The following is a 23,272-nucleotide window of genomic DNA, read 5'->3' as shown; positions in this document are numbered from 1 at the left end:
ACTTTTTAATTTTTTTACAAAATATTTGGCGAAAATTTTTGTTTACTTAAAAAATATAGTTTTCATAATTTTGTTTTTTGTTTTATAAACACACATATTTTTTTAATTCAAAATCTACACATCTATATTATTTGGCACAAGTTAAAAAAAAATTATTATTAATATAATTCCCTTAATTATTTTTAAAATTTTTATTCATACTAACTTTTTTTATTTGAAATTTCAGACACACAAAACTTATCTTTTTTCTTATTATATATAAAAATTTAATTTTTTCTTAGAATTTTTGGTTAGAAAATAAAATTTTGCAATATATAAACAGTTATATATACCTTTTACTAAATCAATAAAATATATTTAATTTTTTTGGCATACATTTAATAATAAATTTTATGTTGATCATATTTTTGAAAAATTATTTTTTTTGCAGACACACGAAAAATATTTATTTCTTAAAAAATAATTTTTAACAAATAATCATTTATTTATACACTTTTCTAAATCAATACAAAATATTTAATTTCTCTTTTCTTTTGTTTTACGCTAATAAATTTTTTGTTTAATTTTTTTTCAGACATGCCAAAAATATTTAAAAATATGTCCAATATAAGTTTTTGTTTTCAAATCTGAACAAATTGTTATTTTTGTTTGTATTTTATGTTTTTTTTTCTTTTTAAATTTTTTATTTATAGTTTTCAAATTCTAATATGAATAAATTTTTTGGAAACCAATGAAAATTTATCTTATATTTCTTTTTAAATTTTTAATTTTTGCGAAGCATCGTTTGGTGTGCTAGTAATGTACATAATATATAATTATATATAATAATATAATATATTATTCGAATTTTTCTTTATTATTTATAATATGTTTTGGAATTCCAATAAATAACTGCTTTTTGTTTGTGTTTGCCTTTGGCTTTTGTTGCTATTTGATATATCATTCTATTCGTATCATTAACACCATATTAAATCATATATGGTAATTTTTTGCAAATTGTTTGAATATTTATATGTATTTATATGTGTTACTATATGTTAGCGGTATATGTATGTATGTACATGACCCAACTGGGAAAAAGCTATATGACTGGCTAAATTTTTATTCGAAAAATGTGTGCCAAATAGCTAGAAAATGTTTGTAAATTATTTTAAGGCTAAATTTTATATAATATTTTTTTTTTAAATAATTCATTATTTATTGCTGATATTTGATGAAAATTTTAAAATAAATTCATGAATAGTTTTTAAAAAAGCGGGAAAGCATTTTCAAATTATTTTATGGTTTTACTGATTAAACGAAAATTAAAAAAAAATTACCCACTTCTTGTTCAAAAATGTTTTTATCATTTAGTAGTCGTTTTTTTAATTCTATATAAATTATATATTATTATTATCATTATAAATTATATAATATATTATATACATATATATATATTTTTAATATTAATTTTTTTTCTACTTTTGGAAATTAGAAAAAAATTTCTAAATATAGTTGGGCGTTCAATTGATAAAAATAAAAAAAAATGTATATTAATTATGTCTGCTTCTTGTTCAGAAACTTTAAGAAATCATTTAGTTAATTAATAAGAATTTTTTTTATTTTTTATTTATAGTACTTGTTTTTTTATTTTTATGCCTTTGGAAAGTAGAATAATATTTATAAATTGTTTTAATATTTAATTTTCTTATTTAAATAGAAAAGGGTTATTATGTAACAGTCCAAAAAATATGCCTTCTGACTTTACTTCGTTTTCCTACAGTGCAAGTCAATCAGTTTTAACCGTAAATATACCTAACCATATATCAAACGATAAACAAATTCCTCACAACACACATTTATTGATGAATCCAACTACAGCTTTGCTATAAAAAATAATGTCAGCTTTGTAGAAACGTGCATTCAACACAGCGCTTACAATAGCAAACAACATACACATGCCAATAATATATATAATATATATGTACAGTTAAAAATATATTTATAGCATTTTTGGTATTCAATATTGCCACAACACGTTTTTGCTTCTTCCCCTTCCTGCTGTGTGTGTGCACAGCGCTTCAGTGATTTCACCAGCTGTTTCGCGCTCTCTCACTCACTCGTGCTCTCTGTGTCTCTTTCGCACATACATCCACTATTATTAGTTTAATAAATAATTTTTCTATTTTTTCCATCTATTTTGCCATATTGTTGTTATTGTATTTATAATTAATTTATGCAGTTGCTGCTATTGTTGTACAATAAAATTTTCATTGACACGCAAAACCAGTTGGAGCAAACGCAATATTCAAAGCCAGATACATGTATGTGAGTAAATCTGTTTTGTAATTTGATAAACTGTTGTAGGGAAAACAATTTTTACACAGTTTGAAGGCGGATTAAATAAAAAATGTGTCAAAGTCAGTTTTATAAATTTAAAACAAAACCAACTTAGAAGAAACAATCCCTTCTTCATATTTGAGCTCTAACCTATACTCCGTACTTGGCTTTATAATGTGCTTCCAAATCGCAGAAGAATCTGCATAAGACGAGAGTTGAAGATTTCGTGTTTATAAACAACTGCAAAGTATTCTCTTTAAAATGCTGCAGCAGCACCGAATTTAATTTGTATTTTTTTCTGTTTTAAAATGTAGATCTATGACGGTGCCAACTTAAAACTATTTACAAGGCCGGGAGTCCAGCTTTTTCATTTGCTTGAATTTCATAGCAAAATTAGAAGGTGAACTCAAAATGATTAAATACTGAGGTGAAAGAAATAATATAGCAAACTCTGGGTTATTAGTTAGTAGTAGTGGGTGCTAAGCTTCCAGTCTAACAACAGCAATATTTCACATTAAAAAAGTTATCGTTTTTATTTGCGTTTAGAACACCGTTACCTGATTATGAATTATATGGTTGATATTTTAGAATACTCATAGTAATCTTACAAATCTATAAGATAATATAATAAACATTTAACAATTGTAACACTACTCAATTTTATTCGTAATAAGCTCTCTCCGAAATATAAAAATATATAAATTTTTCCGTTAGGAATTCATGAAAATTCTCCTATTAAATTTATTTATAAACTGTCCGAGAATTATACAACTATTTTATTGAAAAGTGAAATTATGGAAATTTTTATTAAAATACCGTTACAGGTGTGCCATGTTAAACAAAAACTGAGCACAATTCTGCATAATCAACTCAAAACTTTAAACACAATGAGATAGTTAAGTAAAATACTAAGATACTAACACACTGAGTTAATATTTGAAATATATAAAAGCTCTGGTTAGGTCTTTACATTATAAATGATGATCGCACTAAGCTTTATTGAACTTTTATAAGACTCTGTACCCTATAAATGAATGCGGTTATGGTAAGGAATATGCTATAACATCTAATCACTTCAAAGGTTTGAAAAAAGTTTATAGTTATACCAGATAAGACAACTAAGGCTTTTTTACTGAATGATTTGGCTTAGTTCTGTTTAAAAAGTAGATTATGAAGTGCTAGTCTAGAAGCAAAATTCCTTAGAACACATTATTCCTAATATCTATCTCTAAAGTCTTGTAATCAAAAGTACCTTTTATGAGTGCATTGTAATCCAGCTTTTAGGCTAAAACATGAAATCAAGTTTTCCTGTCCTTTTTATCAGATCTTAAACACAAAACTATTTCAAAAATTCTAACGATTCCCATGGATAACTATGGTACTAGTGCTAGAAAGCACACCAATGAACTCGCCGCAGTCAACAGTGAGAGCACAATCGAAGAATATGAAAATTTATAGAAAATGAGAATTCATGCAATGAAATCGGTAAGGAAAAGAAAAACAGCTGCATAATTGCAGCATTTGTTGATATGTACAACAAAAACAATTGCCAGAAGAAGCAAAATCAGTAAAAACGTAGAAACAATCAATACAACAACTAAGCAAAATCAAATACAACAACCATAGCAAATTCCGTGCGTATTATTACAACATCGCGAGCAAATCAACACATGCCAATATACATACAAGGAATAGCAACAACAAAAGCAAAGAGAAAAGATATGCATGTATGTGTGTAGAAAATAAATGTAAAAAAAACTAACAAATAACAAACGTGAAAAACAGGTAATAACAGCATTTGGAAAACATTGTACCGAAAATTACAAAAAAAAAACAGCAACAACAAATCACGATTACACCCAACGATTCGGTGAACAAATGTCTATCAATATTGGCTATCGTGCTATCGTTCAAAGTGCGCTAAAATATAAGCCGATAAGATACACTATGAGATATATGGGGTTATGAGTAAGAGGCTAAGAAAAATAGGCGCAGTTTTGCCCACAATAATTCATTCAATCTATAAATCTATGATGCAATGGAAATTACTAAAGAGATAAAAAGAAAATTTATCAAATCTATGTCAGCCGCCGATCCTAGATTTCTAATTCGTTTTACAAAATTTAGCTGAGAATTTTAAGTGACTTCACATGGAAACAACATCAGGTAAAATTTCAGAATTATCAAAAGTGGTACCGAATAAAAAAAAAATTTAACTCTTGTATAATGTTTTGAGTTTATGAGCAAGTGTGCTTATGGGCGAGTTGTAAGAAACTGACACTGACTGGCTTTAAGGGCATTTAATGTCGAGGAACTAAAAAAATAGTTTCCAACTAGAATAATAGTAATCTTAATAAATATTATAAGCGAATTTAAAAATAACTTAGTATATGAGTAGTGTTTCATAATCAACATCAGCATTAACAGTAAACTCTATTTTATGCTATATACTCGTACATTTTCCTTAACTCCGTGTTTGTAAGTGATGCTTAATACTAAGCACCAGAATAATCAGTAAACTCCGGTTAACGAAATAATCTTTTTCCTTAACTGTGGCTATGTAAGTATTGTTTATATTAACCATCAAAAAGGCAATGAACTCGAGTTTATGACGCATTGTGAACGTACTCTAAAGCTAAGTCAGTGAATTACAAATTAAAGTCTTTTAAGTCACAGGCTCGATACAAAATAAGAGTGACATATCTATTATTTAAGGTTATAAAACCTTCGACGCGATCTATATTTATAGTCAAAACTAAGGCCTTAAAAATGATTATAGAAAATTTAGCTTACGAATGTTGATAATACTAAACTGTTTTTCCCACAAAATATATAAGTAAGTATTTGTATTAGTTACTTTTCTCGACATTCGTTAATGAAATCTTCACACCTCAAACCAATTCACAAAGCGAATGCGTTGAGTAGCTCTACAGCTTCAGAAGAAGCAGAGCGTTGAAGTACAAACAAGCTTATTTAAATATGTCTAGATTAATATGTATCTAAATACATTCTGCTATTTGCATACACAATTATCTTCGTGGACTGGCTTGTGTATCTAAATATTGATTTCAAGAGCAACCTTGAGCGCTTAATGCGCTCTGTTGTTGTCGCTTTGAGTAGAATCAAATTTTTATTTCTATATATGTATATACCATATTTGATTTCAAAGGTCACTGGCTTACCGGCCAGCACACACGCGCACACTTCTTCATGCGTTTACTCACTTTAGGGCTTTATTGCAATAACTAAGGATTTGATTTTAATTTTAATTTAAGATAAAACTGATTTTAATATTTATTTATTATTATTATTATTTTTAATTTAGAAATTAAATATTCAAATGCAGTTTTTTGACTTGATTTAATTTGAGTTCAGATTCAGTTGCGGTTTTTCATGAAAAAAATAATATATAACTGTTGCAAATATGTATATGCATCGATCAATTAATTTATCACTTTATCAGCTGACTCATATTAATTTTTGGCATTATATGTAGTACCTTGATAAATTTTGCATTACAAGTATGAAAATTTTCGGGTAAAGCACAAAAACTGGTGACATTAAAAGTTCATTTACGTGATCAAATCCAGTTCATCGATTTATTAGTGAAGTTTTTACATCTCTTTTAAAAAAAACCTTTTTTTATAATTTTGTATGGGACTACAAAACGTCACAGAATTTTTTGTATATATAAATATATAAATTAGCATAAATAATAAGCATATATTTGTTTTATAAGAGTAAAAAGATAAGAGGCAAATATGGAAAAAATTTATATTGAAAAATACAAATTTTTTATATATTTTTTCATTTCAACTTCCTAACATTATTTAGTCCGAAACTATCAAGGAGCCATTTCTTTCAATTGATTTTACTCGTAGTCTTTCTTAGGAAACGTAAAAAGAAAAAAATCATTAAAAAATCTTACAATTTATAGTCTTAGCGAATAGAAACTAAATTACAAAATTTAAAATAAATATTCAAAGCTGATATTTGAGCATTTAGTTAAAACATTTTCACTGACCAAACATTTTGGAAGATAATTCAAATAAACTACAAATACAATAATTCTTGAGAAAAATACTTAATAAGCATTTCTCTGCACGGTATTCCAAAAAATATAAGAGCTGGAATCCAATCTGTATCTGTAAATTTTAGGTTTCATATCAAACCAAATTCTAAAAGCTTTTATATAAATTTGGATTCTAACTAAATGTAAATCTTGTTAAGAATAATTAACTTTTCAATTCATTGAAGAATTTTAACCATTCCCATAATTAATATATTTTTTTAAATTCCAAAAAGGTGTATATTCGATTTAAAATAAATTTGCACTACATAAAATAACTGTAATGAGTAGTATTTTTTACGTTTAAAAAACAACCAATTTATATAACTATAATTTATATAATTATAATTTATTTATTATTAAAAAGGTACAAAACAGCCAATTTGAAACAAAAATAATTATTATACTATTTTTTATAAAATTTCGTTAAGAAATTATTGTGAAGAAAAATCAAAACGAAACATACAGAAAATGTTCCTTGAATCAAATTTGAGGAGAAAAATTTTTCATAGAAAACGTCGCAGAAAAATATTTTTCGGCATAAGACTTTTCAACAAAATTCCGATATTTTTGTGAAAATGTCAATTTTTTTTGTTATACATATGTAATTATTCTTTGCGACTGTGATTTAGAGGCTGTTTCTTGCTAATTTTGTGTTCTTTAAACCGAAAATGTTAGTAAAAATTTCCTATCACGTAGAATTTTTTGTGTTTTAGTCAAACAGTTTAAGAGTTAAGCCCCACCATTTACTAAAATGGCAAACATAGCTATACGTGTTGGAAATTTTTGAATTCAAATTCGTTTTTTGAACTCAAATTCGTAATCACCACACCTCAAATTCCCCACAGACCGTTTAGCACATACATAAGTGGCAAATTGTTCCTTCAGTTCATTATTGGATAAATTACTTGATACTTGATTTAAGTGACTATAGTTTACTAAAATTTGTACAACGTTTTAACGGATTCGAAAAATAGTATTATTATCCAAATTATTATTTTTAATACTAAAAATTCGAAAACTTTAATTTCTTTAATATCGTGGATTTTTTCACATTTAACAAATTAAATATATTGCAATCTAATCTCACATTATTTACAATTTAAGAAACGACTATATTGAAAATTGTTAAATTAAAACTGAACTTAACAACGTAAAAGTACCGTTAAATAATTGTGTTATATTATGATTGTTATCAAAATTTTTAATTGATTATTTTCGTGCTTTTCATTTTATCATAACTATTTTTTGTTAGTATTTTCAAAACTTGTTACGCATAAAATTTTGATGAAATTTTATTTTTAAAATAACACTGAAATTTATTATACTAAATCAATTAAAAAATTATTTATTTTTAATAATTTGTAGGAATGTTTTATTCTGCAATGAATTTAATATTTCAATGGCACTGCATATTCAAAGTTTTTTGGCATACTTTGTTTTTTTCAGCATTTGGCAGTTTCACAATTATTTTTCATAGCTTTTAAATTTCACTGTATTTGGTCCTTTAAAAACTGCTACTTATCACTTAGTACATAAAAATATACGGTTAGCCTGCGCCTTTGCTTACTTTTGCTTACGGCTGTTACGCTACGCACCGTCCTACGAGAAACGTACGGTTGACGAAACGTTACGAATGGGTGTAAGCTGACGCGTGATTTTATGATTATTGACTTTTTGGTTTGCCCAAAGGATCGAGGTATGGCACAACGATCGTCGCGGATAACCACAGATCAGGTTAAGAACACTCGTGCGAATAAGCGAGCTGCGGCCGGAACGCTATTATTAAATACTACGCTTCATTTCGAATATGGCAAAATGAAGTAAGGCGAGAAATTCGTGGAGTCACAAAAAATCCAACAACAACAAATATAAATTTACAAAAACACCGACAAGAAATTAAGATGAAATTGAGAAGAAATGCCGTAAGTGTGTGCAAACAACAAAGAATATACGAAATTTATTCTGACAATTGAGTGAGAAGTTGCAACGTCAAAAGGCGACGCACACACGCATTCATATCCACATGCAGGCGTGTGTATGTAAGTTTATAAAAACAACGAGTGACAGCAAACAGGAATTTCGTAATGAGCGCAAAAGTTGTTAATATAATTGGTTGTTGTTGTTGTTAAAATTTTTATTCGTTAATTTTGTTTTGTATACTTTTTACGGTTATTGTTTATAATATTTGCACTCTAAGTGAGGATGAACGCACCCCAATGGCGTTGTTGTCGCTCGGTTTTACCTGTTGTTGGCGCACAAAAAGTTGCCGTCGCGCACATTTAATCAAACGTATGTGGGTGTGGGTGCTTGCGAGCTGAAAACTCAAACGCTTGCTTTTAAATTCCCTGCTAATTTTGAGTTTTTTAAATTGTTGATGTTTTTGTTTAATTGAAGAAAAATATTGAACAAATTATGAGAAAAATTCAAAAATTAGAAACATTTTAAAAATTTAATAATTTTAATTAATATTTAATTTAATTTGTAAAAATTGTAAATGTTATGAAATTAATTTCTTTAAAAAAATCAACTGGTAAATTTTTTTTAATGAAAAATTATAAATACAATTAACTAAATATTGCCAAAAATAATATTTCAGTCCAAGAATTTTTTTCGCAAAAAAAAAGAAACTTTATTTGTAAAATTTGTAAAAGCTGTGAAATTAATTCTTTTGAAGGAATTAACTGGTAAAAACAAAAAAACAAAAATACAATTAATAAAATGTTTTCAAAAATTAGAGTCCAGTGCACGATTTTTTTTTTTAAAAAACTAAAAAGGTTTATTTGTAAAAATTGTAAAAGTAGTAAAAATAAATGTTTTTAGAGAAGTTAATTAGTAAAAAAAAATGTTTTTATATAAAAATACTTTATTTAATATTAATGTTTTAATTCAACCCACTGTCGTAGGAAATGGTTTTGAAAATTTTCATATTAAAAAAAAAAACATATTCGAAGAAAATTTAGTTACGAATAATTATTTATAAGAGCAATAATACCTAAGCACTGAAATAATTATTTTTTGTAATTTTTTTTTTTAATATTTCATTTACATTTTATTCACAAAATAATATTATTCTTTACACAAAAAGTTGAAAGTAAGTTGATTACGTTTAGAAAAATTTGCTTTTTTTGTTTTAATTATGCTATTAAATAACGCATTTGACGAAATTTTTGCAGCTAGAGTAGATTGCGATTTATTTTGCATAAAAGAGTTGGAAAAATTTCAAAAATTTTTTTAGTAATAATTGTGTAAAACAAATTACTTAAGGAACGTTTTCAAATAAGTTTGCAACAGCAAACGCGCTAAAAAATATATAAATACATATGTACATTGTCGGACAAAACTCATTGGACTAACTCGAGTCTCTCATATATTGCATCATAACTTTTTACATAGATGCTGTAGAAGAACAATTTTTTTTTGCAAAAGGAAGATCACAAATTTTATATTAAGAAACATTGAAATTTTAGTTTTCAACTTTTATGCAAAATTTATAAATTATAACAGAATGGAAAAAAGAAAAAAATTCGTGCGCTCAATATGATTTTGTTTAAGCCACTGTAAAGTCGTTTAGTGGAAAATATTTTTTAATATGGAAAAAATATCAAAAAAACTAAAACCGTTTTTCAAAATAATTTACTTTTAGTTTTTTTTTTGCTTAAATTATATTATATGTTATGATTAATTAAATTTTGTATTAAAAAAGTAAATAATTCATTATTATACAAGCAAATATTTTGACCAAAAGCTTTTTCAATATAAATATTTATATTTATTTTTACATATTTTATATATGGAAAAATTATCAATAATAAACTATAACCATTTTCAACAACAATTTATTTTTAATTCAAATAAATGAAATCTATACAAACAATGCCAATTAAAGAGAGATACGATCGGGGTTGCAAATAATGCATTAAAAAGATAATCCCAAATACGAAATTAAAAATAAATTTCGATCACAAAAATACGTTTAAATTGAAAATTCAAAAACAATTCTTGAACAAAGGGCTGAAAAAAGTGGTAAACACAAATTCATAATTTAAATAAAATTTGAATATTTTTTGACCCTCCTGTGTCTCTAAGCCATTGTATTTTGGTGGAAGTTTATGGTGAACTTGCTCTAGCTGAGCTAATCTGCCAAAAGTGGCTTGTACGATTTAAAATTTTGGCTTGGAAGACGAAGAACGTCCTGTGTTCCCAAAAAAGATGAAGACTTTAAGATGAGAGGCTGGAAGCAATACTCGATGTAGATTGTTGCCAAACACAACAAGAAGTCCTCACAAAATAATGGCAAATAAATTAAGCCGAAATTTTAAAATATTTAAAGGAAGGGTACATACAAAAGTAAGCAAATAGTGTGTCGTAAGAATTGAAGCCAGAAGATATTGAAAAACTATTTGTAATGTGCTGCTTGACAAAAGGAAGTCGTTTTTGCATGGGATTGTGACTTGTGCTGAAAAATGTAATAAAGCTTTTCTCTTTGCATTCCAACTTTTGATTCAAGAAATATTTTTGCAATTTTCCATTTCGAGTTGTGGAATTAAAAATTAAAATTGAAAAACAAAATTAGAATTTTCATTTTTTTTTTTTGAAAATTGAGTAATTTGAATAAAATTACAAAAAATACATATATTATTATTTTGTAATTTTGGAAAAAAAAATATAAATAAATTTAATAAATACTTTATTTAAATCTTCATTCTTTATATTTATTAGCTATTATAAAAAAATGTTTTGTATTAACTTGATAAACTATTATTTTAGTTATCATTTTATTCTCACCAGATATTGATTTATAAGTTTTATGATTAATTATTAATATTTTAAAGTCATTCATATGCGAATGAGAAGTTACTGTTTTTTAAATTTATTTTAACTTTTTCATAAAAATGTTCGCTTCTTTCTAAAAAAATATTATGATTTTATTTATTTTATTATGTATTAAGAAATTATATACAAAAATTAGGTTGTATTCAAGTACCAATTATTTTTTATAAAGTTGTTTTTTTTTTCTAACTTAAATAATATAATATAACCTTATTATCATTTTTTAATCGAATTTTAAAAATTTAATTAATAAAATCTTTAAATATTATAAAAAAAGTATTTTAAATCTTAAAATATAGTAAAATTATAAGGATAACTGTTTTTAAGTTTTGGGTTTTGTTAATCTTTTGTAATTAAAAAATTTAAAATAAGTTAGACAAAAAACAGATTATTGAACTTAGAGTTTTTTCAATTTATTTTTAACGAAACTAAATATTATATTTAAATTTAAAATGTCTTATTTATTGAAAAACAAAAAAAAATTATCGAAATTGTCTGCTAGCTAAATTTTTTTTTCTCATAATAATCTAAAATCTAAAAGCTATATAAATAAGTAAATTTATTGAACAAATTTAGTATTAGTTTTTTGCTATTATATTTTATATTTCTTTTCTAATTTTTGCTAATATTATTATATTTAAATATCAAAATAAAAATGGAAAAAACAAATACGGTTTGGAATGAAGAAAGGCAAAAAATCAATGTTTTGCATAATTTCACTCAAAAAATCGAAATTGCGTTTTTTATTGTTTACGATTCACTACATAATATGACATACATATATGTACATATATAGAAAAAACATTTCAGCTTCCGCTGTCGGATATATCCAATATATAACTGTTTCATTTAAATTTTTATTCAAATTGAGTGGTTTCTGTTATATCGCTTTTCTTTCGCCTGTAAACTTATGAAAAGTGGTGTTACGTTATTTTGAATTTTAGATGACGACATGTATGTATGTATGACTGCTGAATATGTTTAGATACCAAAAACAATCTTCAGATTAAGCATACTTTCATAAGTATGGCTGAATATGTTGGCATATTTAGACTAAACATTATTACCCAAAACTCACTTTGAAATCTGCGCTGATTTTAATTCGTCTAGATTTTGCCTTAAAACGTCAGCAGCAACAAAATATTCTCACACACAATTCACACTTCTCAGTGAAAGAAAAAAAATTATTTCTCTACTGAATTTTTTGTCACAACTTTTTAAGCTCAATTAAAAATTCCGAAATGCCACTGGCTTTTAAATTTTTTCAGTTTTTCGCACATTTATTCATTTTCTTGTTGTTTTAGAGCAAATGCAGCTTCACCTCTCGAATGCTGCGGATTGCACACACGCCTCACTGCGCGGCTGTGGTGATTTTTTGAAATGAAATTCAAAACAACATTTTTATTGTTGTTGCTTTTTGAATACTATATTTTTTATTTTTTTTTTGAAATTTTGCAACAGGCAGCCCGAAAGTGAGTGTGAGCTGCTGACAGCAGAGAAGGAAAAACAGCTGTTGTTGTTGCTAAATTAGCTTGTATCGTTGTTTTTGTTGTTGCTGCTGTTGTTTTTGTATTTGTGTCGTGATGGCTCGATCGTGCTTACTGCGGCTGCAATATTATTAATTAATATTTAACTTTTTTGTATTTTTCAACTCGCTTTTATTAACTTTTGCACTTTAATTTCTGTGTTGTTGCAATTGTTGTTGGCTTCGTGTGTTGGCAAGTCGTTTTTGAGTGCGAACACTGATTTACTGCACGAAAAAAATACAAATTTATGCAACAAAAACACACTCACTCACTGCTTTGCTCGAAAGTAACAAGCGAACGCTTACGATTTGGAGCGTTTGAGAATTTTGTAAATTTTTTTAAATTAAATTTTTTTGCAATTTTCTTCAACACAACGAAAGTAAGAATATCCAACGGAACGCGTTTTACGCCTGTGTATGTATTTTGCACATTTACATATACGCACATATGTATATATATATATAATTACACACACATACACCCTCTCGTCGACAAACCGATTTGTGGCCGTCGTCTGCCTGCTTAAACTGGTCGGCGCACACTGAAGTCAGCGAACGCTTTTGCAGCGCCGCCAAGTCAATCAAAAATCCAATGCTTTGGTAGCGTGTCTCATTGTAGGGGAGAGACGGTCTCAAGCGCTCAGCAAATAGACAAAGCGCCAAAGCTAAGCTAAACAGCTGACACACATACACACTAACACCCCTACGTGGTAGCTAGACAACTTAAAAGCGCGCAGTTTGCGACCAAAAAGCCAAGTCTCAAATCAAAGAGCGCATTAAAGCTGTCCAAAAGCGAAGGCGAGCGAGCTATCATGCTAGCTACCAGCTGTGGAGACAAAAACAACAGCTATCAATTGTTGCGTGAGTTACTAGTAATGGCTAACTGTTAGCCAAAGTGGTAAGCAGCTTGTTGTTGCTGTTTCTCCATATATTTTTGTTGCTTTTATTGTGGCAATTGCTTAGTGGACAGTTATGATATAGCTTAATGGCTAGCGGATTTGGGAAACGCTGCCTAGTCGCTAAGTAGACTCACATAAGTTGCTCACTTAAGTGATCTCTCATGTGTTTATGCTCCCATTTGTGTTGTTCTCTTCTATGCTTGTGCACTTGCTCAACTTATTTAGCTCTCATGTGCTCTCACTGCCTCTTTGCACTAGTTAGCGTCTAAAGCTTGCGAATAATTCAAAGTAAAGCCCATTGTAAAACCAAATGCTCGCATTGAATTCACTAAAGATCAAAGTTTCAATTCTTAAGCGTTATTGTTACAGTTGTAGCTGGCTAAAAGTTTGCCAAACTATGGAGAGCGCTACGCAAGCGCAATTACTGAAAAGTTTATGGCAACAGCTGAGCAGCTCGCATACATACATACACAGAGTAAAATAATTACATGTACATATGTATGAATGTATATATGTACATATGTATATGTAAATGTTTCTATGTTCATTTACAGCCGCCATTATTGTGATCAAAGTTTTGCCAATTGTTGTTGCTTGTACTCGTTTGTAAGTTTCACATATTTACACGCTCACTCGTTTCTGAGATCGTGCTAAGTGTAGATTTGTAAATATTTGTGTTGTAATTTTGTTTTAGTATGTTTTGTTATTGTTGTTTGGTCCATTTTTTTACATATTCCCGCAGTGAAACAGACCTGAAATAATGAAAGCGAAAACGGCTGCATTTTATTTCATAAGGAAACTCACATTTTCCACTCGTTTGTTATTTTCACTCAATTAAATCTCAAATTGCTGCGGACTAGCTCAGCTTGGTAGACTGTGAAGGTGGGATTTCAATATTTCCCATCTTACGAATTGCAAGTGACTTTTTATGTGAGTTTCCTTAATGAAAGTCAAAAATTAGTATTATTAGATACCCATACTGGACTAAGAAACTAAAAGGAAGCTCCAAGTTTGAAACGCCTACTCTAAAATCAGAAATTTCTAACTCAATTCCATTGCATTGAAAATAATCAGAAACAACGTTTCTTCTAAAGTTAAACTTTTTGGAGTGATTCTTTATAGCATATTTCTATGAAAGGTGCCATTGGCCTAAGCTTCTATAGCTTTGATGGAAAAAATACAATTTAACACTTCTTTTTATTTACTGACATAAACACCGCTAGCGCGCCCGTCGTTTCTTCTTTTCGCAATTCGGCGCCAATTCGAGATGCCAAGTGCACCCCGGCCCTATTCCTCTTTTTCTCTCCAACGGACTGGAGGTCTTCCTTTTCCTCTGCTTCCCCGGCGGGTACTGCGTCGAATACTTTCGGAGCTGGAGAGCTTTCATCCATTCGGACGACATGACCTAGCCAGCGTATGCGCTGTCTTTTAATTCGTGCCAGTAGCTGTACACTCTTGTAAAAGATTGTTCCTTCTCGATTCAACTCTGCAGAATTATTATCTCCAGCAGTATATTGAAGAAGTCGCACAATACGGAGTCGCCTTGTCTGAAACCTTGTTTGGTATCGAGCTGCTTGGAGAGGTCCTTCCCGATCGTAACAGAGCTTTTGGAATTGCTTAACGTCAGTTTACATAGCCGTATTAGTTTTACGGGGATACAAAATTCAGACATAGCGGCATAAAGGCAGCAGCTTTGAAATCGATGAAGAGGGGGTGTGGTGTATCGATCCTCTTTTCACGGGTCTTATCCAAGATTTGCCACATGGTGAATATCTGATCAGTTCTTGATTTTCCAGGCCTAAAGATATGGTCAAATCAGTTTGTTGACGGTGGGCTTTAATCTTTCACACAACGTTCGATAGAACTTATATGCGATGTTTAGAAGGCTTATCCCACGGTAGTTGGCGCAGATTGTGCTGTCTCCCTGTTTGTGTATTGGGTAGATCACAATTAAATCCCAATTGTCTTGTATCCGGTACCCTCTCTCTCATCAACGTTTTCACTTCCCTTTCCTTGCTCTCGATTTGGCTACGTACGCGACCGCCGCCATCTCTTGTTTCCAAAGTTGGAAAGCTGGCTTGGCAGTAGTACTACAACCACCGGAACTTGCTTCTTTTGCAGTGGTGGTGTGGCGTTGGTGAGAAAGCTGGACGAATTGCTGTGCCTGCCTCGTTTCCCACCAACATTAGGGCGTATATCCAAGCCCGCTTCATCCCTTCGTTGGACTGAGTTTTGAATTGGTGGGTCTCTACCTCTTACACCGAAGGGTATAATTCACCCATTCACTTCCTTCTGTGATTACATACAAAACAGTCCATCATAAGGAGATAATGGCAATGACATCAGTTATGACTCAGCTAGACCAAATCCAGCTTGAAACCACGGAAAATATAAGTAATTAGGGGAATGTTTGTTCAGCAGTGTAGTAAATATTTACCACTCAAAATGACCGATATATCTGATCACAAAAGCATATACATACATACATACATACATATCTGCTTTGCACAGTGACCGATCGGTATCAAGATAAAGATCTATTTCTTTTTTGTTAAGTAAAAATTGAAATTTATTTGTATCAAACAACGTGGCTAGAATGAACTAGCAAAACTTTTTCGTTGGCTATAACTCATTGGCCGGCTGTGTTTTCAGATTATATTTACAGTTGTTACATGAAATGTACTTGTGAAGGGTATTCAAGTTAATATGTATATCCAAGGAGGTCGGTTTGACTGAATTTAATCGGATAATCGGATTGGTATTCAGTTAAAAAATTTTGAGGTTAATGTCTTTATTGAAATTCAATGTTTCGAAAGATTTTTTCTGCTCTGATTCTCAAATAGGAGATAGAATAAAGAACGAAAGCAAAGCCGAACAGTGATTTCACTAAAGTCACCGACCTATTGACATCCATACTTATAAATTCTTAATACATGTATTTACTTTAACCAGGTGTATTGACCTTTTCAATTCGCTGGAAATTGGTTCGTCTGGTTCAATGTATATTTATCATGTCTCTAAATCATGTAAAGTCTCTTATCTGCGGCACCTACTTCCCCTCTCTCCTCTCTGTATCTCTCAAGTTCATTTCCCAATTAAACGTTGACACCTCGCTGACCATTATTCAAATTATGGTATTTGTTTTTAGTCAAAAGCACTAATTGCCTGCAATGTGTTATACACTCATTAAAATTATATTGCTTATGCCGTATATTTTATGTGGCATTCATTCATATTGTGGCCGATAAGTGGACTTAAACGCTCATAAAGTAATCGTATGCAGTATTTCAAGCCTTGTTGCTGTTATTGTTGCCTTGCTTGTGCGCATTCGATGACATTTTGCTCGGTTCAATGCGCTGCTGCACGTTTTTTGCTCTCGCTGTTTGTTTTTGTAATTCAATGAACCTTTACCCTAATTTGAAAATATTCTGAAATTTATTTTGCTAAGCGCTCGTACTTGTCATAGGGGTGAGTAATTCTCAAGAAATAATCGGTTTATCATTACAGCCTTCTCAAGTCTTCCTTATTTGTGATTGTGTGATGCGCTTCTTTACTCCTGTTTACTTGTATGCGAGTAAAGGCTCTCTCTTAGCAATTAGTGTTGTAATAATTAGCAGTTCATTTGGCTTGAACTTAATATCATTAATCATCTAACTTTAAAAAAATATTAAAATTGTGAGTAATTTGCGTTCGTAAGGAATCACGAGTATGATTTGTATAATTTGAAGTAAATAAACTTTTAAGGGAAACAATATATGATTTTCATCTGACAGATGCCTTTGGTTCAAATCCTACAACTATTACAGTTCCCACATTCCAAAAAATTTGCGAATTTCAACGAAGGAAAGTAAGAGGAAACTGTCCGAGTATCAACAGTGTTTCGACCTAGGAACTCCCCAATACGCATATTCTACCCAATTACATATAGTCTGTCTCTATAGCTTCCATAGATTTCATTATGAAGCCCTAAAAACGCATGCCTCTCAGAATTCCTAAAATTTATTCAATGTTCTCTGAGAACTCATTAAGTTCACCTGTCGAAATGAAAGCTCTTGAAAGGATTCAGTTTTCAAAATGAGAGCACCGGGAAGTGTTACATTCCATTTAGAGTAACAAAGAACAAAATTCGATATTCTGTTATTGTTTTTGTTAGGAGTCTCAATTTGTTTAAGATTTTATTAGAAAGTATTTAGTTGAGATAATCCTCTAAAATTCTGTATGAACAAAACTTTACATTGCATTAAATTTTGTTACAATAACCGAATCGGACGTCGTTGATGGGCTTATTTATTTTGATTCACGAAAATTGTTTGATGCTAAGTACATAAATATTTGTAGTTTTAATAGATTTTTTCCCAGGATTTCGTCGAAAGAATTTATTTATTAATGAGAACAGATATTGAATACCAACGGAAGTTTTTAGGCATCTGGGAATGTTCGTAATAAAATTCTAAGAGAAAGGTCAGGTTTCGAAAATCAAATTATTCAATCAGTTATCAAACTTTTTACTAAAAATATTGTTGCAGTTCAACGAGTCTGATAAATACCGTTCATAGTATATGTTATTGAAGCGAGGATGCTGAGATCGTCAATTCCATATACTCAGAATGTTCCAGAATATAACTAATGCAGTACACATTTACTGGGTCGCCACGTTCGAATCTACAGGGATGTGGACTACGCAGCTTCGAAAGTATTCAACGCGATTTCCGCTGATAACAGTAGACCAAGTGAAAGATTTATCAAATCCGGTAAGATAAATAAAGACCGAGAATCCTTACGAATAACTATTAGGTGTTGTGTAGCTTTGTTCGCTTGAATGAAAAGTACATCGACATTCGCGAACCTTTGACATATTGTGCAGCTCCTCGTATAACCAGGTTACCATAAATATTAACTATTTTTTTAGTTTGATAGATATTTCAGAAGACCAATTGATTAAACCAATTAGTAAACGTAGATGATTTGTTAATTCAGTCAATTAGTAAATTTTGACTCGAGCAATTAAATGAGCCAGTTATTAAATATGTAGGCTTTGTTAATTGAGTAATAAGTAAATTTATACAATTTGTTATTTCAGTCAATTAGTAAAGTTTAAAAGGTATTTAACTTGACCAATTAATTGAGGAAATTAGTAAATGTAGATGAATTGTTAATTTAGTCAATTAGTAAATATAGACAATTAGTTAGTCGAGTCAATTAGTAGAGTTTAAAAGGTATTTAACTTGACCAATTAATTGAGCCAATTAGTAAATGTAGACAATTTGTTAATTGAGTCCATTAGTAAAGTTTGATAGATATTTAACTCGACGAACTAAATGAGCCAATTAGTCAATGTAGACAATTTGTTAATTGAGTCAATTAGTAAATGTAGACAATTTGTTTGTTAAGTCAATTAGTAAACTTTGAAAGGTATTTAAGTTGACAAATTAATTGGGCCAATTAGTAAGAGTAATTGTGTCAATTAGCAAATATAAGCAATTTTCTTACTGACTAAACTAGGGAAAAATCTTAAGTTCTTATAAAAACGACCTCTTCAAAATTTCACACGGTAAAATCACAAAAAACACAAATTAGATAGCTTTTCAAAAACAAATTATAAAAAAATTGAATAAATTTAGGAACTAGGTGAATAAATTAAAACTATAATGAATATTTATTGAGTTGGCTTCCATTACCTGGAGCTATAGCATCTTTTCTCATTACTGACAAACACTTTTCGTGGCGAAAATGAGTCCGTGACTGTCTTATTATATATATACAATTTTATAAAAATTCTCACTACTGCGTACCTATGTAACCTCACTCACATAACTTCCAAAAGTGTCTTATTTATGATATCCACTTCCGCCAGCATCAAAACTCCAATGAAGACATCGAAATTTTGCAATATCCCCCGAAAAGCAATGACAAAATAATACAAAAAAGAAATATTTTATATATGTACATTCAAAGAAAAAACCAACGGATTCGCCAAAAGTTATAACGAAGTTGTCTCACAAGCGATAACAAGCATTCATGTTTATGTCATTGGCTTTGTTTTAAGCGCATTGCTAAATCACCATCATTTACAAATCACATTGGGGCAAAAACCTGCTTTCCAATTGAATCTACCGAAATACGTAATCGCAAAATATTTTAATATTTATCTATGACTTTTGAGTGGTCTGAACCACTTTTCAACTTGTAATACGCCAATATGAATTAGTTCAGCCAGCGTTGGCCCCCGCCTCTGCCAACTATGGTGTGCTCTCACCTGTTTGCCACAACTGTTAACGTTATTTAACGGTTTCTTAGTTGGCTAACCTTGCTGGTAACCATTTTTTTCTTTTTTTGAGAATAAATTTAAATAATCTATTAAATATTGCATTTGTAATGCTCCATTGTTGTTTAACAGTTATTTTGTCATGCCTTTTCTCGCATGTACACAACACGGATGACACCTCATGACTGCGCCATCACAAGCATTGTCTGTCTGTCTCCAGTTTCTGGTATTTTAGTTTTTCCATCCCATTTTGGTAGCCTAAATGCTAATTTGGTGCCATATCTGGTGTTTGATAAGCGACAGCGTTGATTTGGCGTTAACCTAAGAGTCGGTCCACGCATTTGGCTCGCTCTCATCTGTGTTGGTGTGTGTTTTGTTAGTCGGTTATTTATTTGTTATTGTATAAAATATTAAGTTTTATTTTTTTGCTACAGTTTTTTTGGTTTTATAATTATTTAGAAATGCAGAAAATTAGTTATTTTGTAAAGCCGAGGAACAAACAAATTGTGAAATATTTTCCCAAATTTTTCATTTTGTATTGTTATTGTTATTGTGTTGGCATCAGCAATTGCGAAAAATTTTGTGTGTTTCTTTCCATTCTCGCCATCACCACCATATCAGCATTTCTGAAATTACGTAAAAAATATATCGCTAATTTATTCCGGACCAACAAACAGGCTCTGGTTCCACCACGTTGTTGGCCTTATCCTAAACACAGAGAGACAGCTCAGCCATGGCTCCTGGATCAAGACAACATCGGCACAGTCTTTTTGGTAGTAAATTGGCGGGGCCGCCTTTACATAGTTTTAGTTCATCTGATGCAATCTTATCAGACAAACCTCCAAAAACGCTAAATCAGCACCCATCTGACATAGTCTCCACTCCACTGTACTCCAGTTAGCTTTCTGCTTCCTAGCTAGTGTCGTTTTGTTTCTTCTCGCCTTGTAAATCTAGCAAGGGTTCCTCTGCTGATGCTAGCAATTCAGCCATCGCTATACGCAGATTTAAGCTTAGGCCGAAAGGCCTGCCTTTGAATATACTAAAACTGAGGTAGAGGTGCTTTTGTTACAATTAGTTGGTGATAGTTTCGTCGTCCTAAACACAGTCCTCCCATAAGCAATAGATCAAAGTGTCGGTTTAAACATATTTTGACTTCCCTCGGTCTTCTCCCTGCTAACGTTTGTATTCTGGTTGATTTTTATTTGCTTCACATGTTTTTTGGGTCCCAATCAGAGGTGCTATCCTTTTCCTTGTCGCCTTTATTAAGGCCAAGGTTGTCTTAGTCATGAGGCCAAGGTCCTTATGAGGCTATGCGTTCAGAATAAAGCGCTACATCCCATCATCAAAAAAATCTAACGAAAGTTTATAGTTCCCAAAAATATTCCCAAAGAAAAATTATAAATTAAAAACAAAAAATATATGCAAAATATTTTCTTAAGAAAATATAATCAGCAACACCTAAATAAAATGAGAAAGTGAGTAGAAAGAGCCAAATATTACAAAAGCAAAGAAAAACGAAAAAAGCATTATTGATGAGCTCACGCTGATAATGAGCTTGAAAACAATGACAATGAAATTGAAGATGCTGCGGCTGATTTCATGTACAAAAGTTTTATTAATTCAAATGCTCGATATTACATAATTTTGAAAGCACGACCAATGCCGTCATTTTCACTTAGGTGTAATGGAAAATTGGTTTCTAATATAAAGTAGGAGATATTAATATATAGAAAATTTCATTTATTTTTCTAATTTAAATTTTTTCAATTTATAATTATTTTCGGTTTGTTTAAAATTGAATGTTGGGCATTCGCAATGATAATCTTTCAGCGTCTCACCATTCTCCGCTCATGGTCTGCATTCCGTTGAATCCACTTTTCCCAATTTTTGAAGGATGTATCTTACGCGTAGGTGTCGTGTGATGATAACTATAATGCAATGTTTCCAAGCTTTCTCTTGTCTAGAAGTAGAGGCGTTGGTCTCTATACCATTAACACTACCACAAACTCAGTTTATGGTACGCTCTGTGTTGCTTGTGTTCCGAGACCTAAGATGTTCCTCTAAGGTTATTTGTTTCAAACAACCCTTGAAGGACCCGTATGGTCTGGACAGCATAGGGAAGTTGCGTATCCAGCTGCCTCCTAAATGCCCGGATACCCAGATGATATTAGCCGACTTACTTTCTAAAAGTCTAGCTATTGCCTGCTTACACATAACCTAACGGAATGATACTTTGTATTGTTGCTGTGGATTGCTTTAAATGCCACTTGACTATGCATTAAAATGTTTATGGCCTTGCTGGTTAGAGTAGAAGCCCAGTTGGTAACTTCTGTTATGACCACAATTTCGGAAAACTGAATTACCAAAGAAGAAACCTGTTCCTGCTCCTGTTTCCCCGTTTGATCCGTCAGAGAATATGTAGATTTCGCTAGGAAGTGTGTTAGACTGATAGATCTACATGTTACAAGTAATAGTTTTCCTTCCCTTTAGAAGACTTTAGAGTCCTGTCGACTTCTTGGGGTGTACTTTAAACGGACAGAAGCATTATAAATGGCGAGACAATAGAAATGTACTATTCTGTAGTAGAGCGAGAAATATACCATCCGTAGCGGCTGTTTTAAAAGGTTTGCAACTACTAAATGCTTTGGTAACAATTTCTAGGTTGTAAATGAGACCGTCATCCTGCCTATAATATGACAGTTAGGAAATGTCTAGCGTCCAACCGTGGGAAATGAGTATCTTGTAATATTTTTATTAAAACCTCCATTTAATGCCCAACAACCCTGGCGTCGTTTTCCCAAATGATAACACTGAAATAAAGTAGAAGTCTGCAAATAAAATAAATATGTAAATTTGACTGAGATCTGCTGATATTATGTATATCTCTCAACATGTTTATCATTGCCCTAATATAACCTATAAAGCATAACTGGACGGAGGGATCCATAAGGAAACTTGCTTAAAACTGTATAACAAAATATCATTATATCAACTTTAGCGTCTTATCCTAAAGTCTTATCCTAGCGCCCTTCCTAAGTGTCCGAACTAAACTCCCTCTTCAACCAAGATACTCCATTCGAATCTATCAAGTATCAAAGTTCATGAATACAGCACAGTATTCAGACAGACGTCTTATTTGTATAAAAATGGCCATACTATAACAATAAAGATACAATTGGCAGTCTCTTCACACTTTTCTCAGAGTTAACACTCCTTTTTTCAATATCCCGCACACAACAGCATTTTGTTATTCAACTTCTCTATAAAATTACTGTTCTTTTTCTCAATTGACCGCAGAGTTGGGTTTTACTATTTTGGTTTTGTGTTTATATTAACGAAATGAAGTCTGATATGCCATCCCA

General features: G+C 30.5%; 1 protein-coding gene across 5 annotated transcripts in view; it reads right to left on the bottom strand.

Moving 5' to 3' along the window:
• LOC120770924 overlaps positions 1-13,269 on the bottom strand; it is a 162,642-nt gene extending 149,373 nt beyond the window's left edge. For 3 of the 5 annotated variants that reach the window (XM_040098623.1, XM_040098626.1, XM_040098627.1), the window contains exon 1: positions 12,300-13,269. The gene's annotated coding sequence lies outside the window, so the exon portion shown is untranslated. Of the gene's footprint in view, positions 1-7,958; positions 8,023-12,299 lie in introns of those variants that run through there. The other 2 variants (XM_040098625.1, XM_040098624.1) reach the window with 2 other exon arrangements.
• Between the last annotated feature and the right edge of the window lie 10,003 nt (positions 13,270-23,272).

The sequence above is a fragment of the Bactrocera tryoni genome, chromosome 3 (genome assembly GCF_016617805.1).
Source record: "Bactrocera tryoni isolate S06 chromosome 3, CSIRO_BtryS06_freeze2, whole genome shotgun sequence".
Classification (NCBI taxonomy): Eukaryota; Metazoa; Arthropoda; class Insecta; order Diptera; family Tephritidae; genus Bactrocera; species Bactrocera tryoni.
The sequence above is the reverse complement of the archived record's forward strand: the minus strand, read 5'-3'. Positions and strand labels throughout refer to the sequence as shown.